The sequence below is a fragment of the Marmota monax genome, unplaced genomic scaffold, assembly GCF_021218885.2.
Source record: "Marmota monax isolate L192 unplaced genomic scaffold, Marmota_monax_Labrador192_F-V1.1 WCK01_AAM20220418_F8-fsc00011, whole genome shotgun sequence".
Taxonomy (NCBI): Eukaryota; Metazoa; Chordata; class Mammalia; order Rodentia; family Sciuridae; genus Marmota; species Marmota monax.
The window spans coordinates 2,170,751-2,175,832 of NW_026693082.1; the positions used below are offsets into that span (position 1 = coordinate 2,170,751).

The following is a 5,082-nucleotide window of genomic DNA, read 5'->3' on the forward strand; positions in this document are numbered from 1 at the left end:
TCTCTTTCTCTCTCTTTACCTTCCTGCTGAGGCGAGGTGAGCAGCATGCTCTAGCCTGCTCTTCCCAACATGATGTGCTATCTTCTCATAGGCCCAAAATGAGAGGAGCCAGGACGCCATGGACTCAAACTTCTAAAGCCATGAGCCAGAATGAGTCTCTCCTCCTTATAATTTGACTCTCTTAGGAATTTCATTATAGTAATAGAAAGCTCATAAAAACAGTTCTGTTTGGCATTCGCCTAGAAGAAGATGGTTAAAAAGCTGCATTCCACAGTTATGTAAGTTGATCTCTCCTCCCTGCTTCTGGGTGATGTGGTTATGCTATTTGTTTAAAATAGGGTAATTTGTTTCTATTTGTATTCCATTCTTCATTTTCTTTTCGTTTTATTTTATTTTTTTAGTATGTGAAATGATGTCTCGAAAAGATTTTAGAAAAATATGTATTCAGAATACTACCCCTGATTCCTTTTGTTTTGTTTTTAGTACTGAAATATAAATCACATACAATAAATATGCCCTTTTAAAAGTTTAAAATACACTGGGTTTTAGTATATTTCCATATTCTATTTTCCCAACCATTTCATCCAGTCTTCTGTTCACAATCAATATTAAACGAAGTTAGTGATTTCTTCAACTTTTATTCTACACTATGTATTGAATCCTAGACTTCAATTACTATCTTATAATTATATACATAAACTCCAGTTATGGGTGAGGATCCTGAAACTGGGCGAGATTGAAATTTTTTTTTCAATATCATATAATTGTGCTTGTAAATCGCACTTAGAAACCAGGTACTTTGAAACCATATCCCTTATACGGTTTATATCGTTTATACAGAAGAAGTCCCAAACTGCTGCCATAATGCTGTAGTCCTGCCCACCTACTGCAACACCTCACTTGGATTTTACCAAAAGTGTCCACGAGTCACCTTGCTGAAGTCCTTCCTCACCTGTGGTCTTTTCATCAGTGTGCAACCCAAATGAGCCACTGAAAACCAGAGTGGTATCATGTCCTTCTCTATTTGAATCCTTACAATATTTTCCCTTAACAATCCAAAGTACTAAAATGGTTAAAGTCTGTACATGACTTTCTCACCCTCTTTTTGGTTTCGTCTTCCATCACTCTACGTTGGTTTTTGATGTATTAGCCACACTAGTGTCCCTGATGGACACTAACCAAAATCTCCACTTCAAAGTTATTATTACTATCTTAATGTTCACTCTTTTCAAACATGATGATAAAGATTTATTAATTTTAGTATATATGCTAGATCAATGTGAAATATCATAAAGCACAGCACAGGGTCAAAGACATAGCAGGCATTCAGTAACTATCTTGTGAAAGAATTTTAAAGTGTCAAATGAAAAAAAAAAAAGATTCCCAATATTTTGGGATATTTTCATCCAGTTACCATTATGATAGTGGTGAAATAATTTGAAATGAAATCTAAACTGTTTGAAGTCTGTAGTAGCATAAAATTCACAGCACATGATAATTTGGATGAAAACATAAAGAGTGGATATATGAAAACAAAACTTCCTTTCTATGAAATTGCATTGTGTTGATTTAATCTTCAATATAGCAATTTCTAGTTTCAGAGGATTGAAGTTGTGAATAGGATATATTTCAAGACCCAGTTTATTTACATGGGGAGAAATCTCTGCATGGACAATATTTAACGATTCTGTTATTTGGCAAATTCTTTTTAAAAGATTGATTTTGATGATTAATATTCAATTACATATGTTACAAGGTTTTTAAGAAGTCTAATATTAATAATGACCAACATTTGAGAGAGAAATAAAAAGTTTAGATATTCTGATTTTTATTTTTGGACATGTCGGTACATGGTATGTAAATTAGCAATTATACATGGCTAATCAAAATAAGGAATGAGAAACTGATGTGAAGATGAAGACAGTTGCATGCAGGCAAGGCAACTGAGAAGCCATAGAAAATGTCTTTTATTTGTGATCAACATGGCACAAAGAAATGCTGAAATGACCCAGAAGTTATGTTGTGGTAGAAAACACTACAAAAACAAATTATGCTAGGTACATATACCACAGATGGAAATAATCAATTATATTTCTTTCTCTCTGAGATGTCTCATATCCTTGTAGTCTGAGAAAGCCAATATGCATACAGAATTTTGGAAACGTAAACCAAGTTCAAATACAAGGAAATTATCACCATTTGTTTTTAATTCCTTATTCCTCTCTCTACATCAGACTTGGATACGAGAGCTAAAATGCTGGGGCTTGATTTTTCTCCACAAAAGTACTGTTGTCTGATGAATGGGAATATTCATGTGCAGATTAAGTCTTGTATGGAAATCTTCAAATGAACAATGGAAGAGTTCTAGGAGGGTCCTAAATCAGTGTTGTGAGTATAGTCTATGGGCACTTTACTGGACTATTACTCAATGAGGAGCTAGCTATAGACTACTCAGTTATTGCTGATTCAATATTGAGAAAGGTGTCATGTAAAAAGTAGGCCTGTAAGTAGGCAAATAGATGGAATCCTCAAAGTCATACTGCATAAAAACATATACCCGTTATTATATTAGTGTAACACACTCAAATATAATGTACAAACAGAGAACGTTAGGTGAAACTAGAAGGCCTCTGGACATAGCTAAACTCAATATTGGACAGTCAGGGTGTCTTAGAGACTCATAAATTTGGGTTCATTAAACAAAGAAGAAAGAAAGAAAGCTATAAACTGCTGTGATTCTTTATTTTCATTATCTAATATTATCACGAACCTGCATGAGTGTTGAACCATGATGCATCTGAAAATCCACATTTCCCTTAGCACTTTCACACTGAAAGATTCCCAGTAGTGGTGTCTCACTGTCCAGGGTTACATAGTTCAAAGCAATGATTATTTCACTGTTCCAGACAGGTATATTTTCTTCTTCTTTTTTTTTTTTTTTTTAGAAATTGGTGCTTATTCTCCTTATTTCCATCTTGCTTATTAATGTGTGACTGCAGAACAACTCAAGACCACTTGGTTCCTACCCACTCAGTGGCCTGAGCAGTGGGAGCTGCAGACCAGTCGTGAGTGGCTGGCTGGGCACTCCAGTCTTCAGTAGGGAACTGCTGGATAGGCACAGAGGGCACCTGCACACCTTCAGACCAGTCTGCAACCTCAGGTTGAGTAGCAGTGAACTCAGGAGCTGGAGCAGTCCATTCACCCTGAAATTCCTCCTTGGTCACAGCCTTTCCAGCAGCAGCCTGCTCTTCCTTTTCAATCTCTTCAGGATCTCTGTAGAAGTACAGATCAGGCATAACCTCCCATGGGTGCTCACCGGAAATGGTGCCACGCATGCGCAGAACTTCTCGGGCCAGCATCCACCAACCACATCAGACCCACAGAATGAGCTCCCTTGTTGTTGCATGGAATGGCAATGTCCACATAGCGCAGAGGAGAGTCTGTGTTACACAAAGCAATGGTAGGCAGATTGACATAGGACGCTTCTGTTAGAGGCTGGTGGTCAGCCCTGGGATCAGTAACCACCAGAAGACATGGCTCCCGGAAAGCTGCCTGGATCTGGTTAGTGAAGGTTCCAGGAGTGAAGCGGCCAGCAATAGGGGTGGCTCCAGTGGCAGCAGCAAACTTCAGCACAGCCCGCTGGCCAGTATTCCTAGAGGATATGACACTGACATCAGCAGGGTTTTCAATAGCAACAATGGCACGAGCTGCCAGCAGAAGCTTCTCCCAGGTCCTCTTCAGATTTATGATGTGGATGCCATCACTTTTCCTTTTGTAGATATACTGTTCCATCTGGAAATCAAGGTTGGTGCCACCTAAGTGGGTTCCTGCTGCAAGGAATTTGAGGACATCCTCCTCCTTCATTTGCAGGACATCAAGGGCTCCGGACATTGTGACAGTTTCCCTTTAAAGTTACGACGGGAATCAAGAACAACGCCGAATGGATCCCTCCCTGGGTAGCGCGGAAAAGCTTCTTCTTTTTTAACTTTAAAAAAATAACACGATATAAGTGAGAGAATGTGACAAAAACAAACAAACAAAACCCCTTTCATTGGTTTAAACAGTACTTGAAGAAAAGATCCTATGATGCAGGTGCCTTTTCATTCCCAGTTTGCAACAGTAGGTTGCTGGAGAGATACCCATGGATTAAATCCTGAGAGGTTTAGGATTAAAGTGAGTTTGGAAGGCATCAGCTAACCCCTAGTGTTACTTGCAGCCACAGCCTGCATAACGGGGTGGAGGTGAGTAGATAGATGGATGGAGGTAGTGGTCAACAAATCACAAGCAGCATGCATGGACTCAAAAACATCCATTGCATTTTGCAACAGGAAAATCATCAGTGATCTTGACAGGAGCTGCCTAGGGAGCACAGTGATCCACCCATTTAGGTCACTAAGTCTTACAAGCAAAATTTTTCTTTAAGGTCCCCATCCCACCCAAACCTGAACAGTTCCAAAATTTCTTTGCATCTTTTGAAGAATATTAAGGAAGATTCAACTCATGAACATGTATCTAAACTTTGGAAAAGAACCACTTTCACATTCTCAGCTGCTTGAGGCCTCTTTGTTCTCCCCCTACCCCACACTCATCCCCTGTCCCCAGGCCACAGTGTCTCACCAGTCCCTTCTTCCTCTACCTCTAGCCTGTCACCAGTGGTTTCTACAGACTCAGTCTGAGGCACAGTTAGATTCAATCAAATCTATCTTATTAATGCTCATCACACTTCAGGCACACATCTTAATTATGAGTCCTAACTGAATCTACATCCAAGGGTCCCAGATGCTCACCTGTGACGTGTCTTAAGTCTGAGTCACTGGAACCCTATCCGGGCTGGAGGAATCTGGTGCAGGGGGGGACAACAATGATGGAGGTCTCGGTCTCTTGGTCCGGGTCCTGTTAGTCCTGCTGGCCTCCAAAGGTCTGGGTTTTTAAATCCTAGCTTGATGATGCTTGTGCAGCTGATAACTGAGTGAGCCCTGGTGTGTATGCTCGGGTGTAGACTCTCACACCACTAACTTAAGTCTATCTAAGTTCTGCAGTTTATCTAAGTTTTGCAGTTCACCTTACATCATTGGCATATTG

General features: G+C 39.7%; 1 pseudogene; it reads right to left on the reverse strand.

Annotated features, from left to right (window-relative positions):
* Positions 1-3,005: 3,005 nt before the first annotated feature.
* LOC124099172 (small ribosomal subunit protein uS2-like) lies at positions 3,006-3,965 on the reverse strand (annotated as a pseudogene).
* Positions 3,966-5,082: the final 1,117 nt, after the last annotated feature.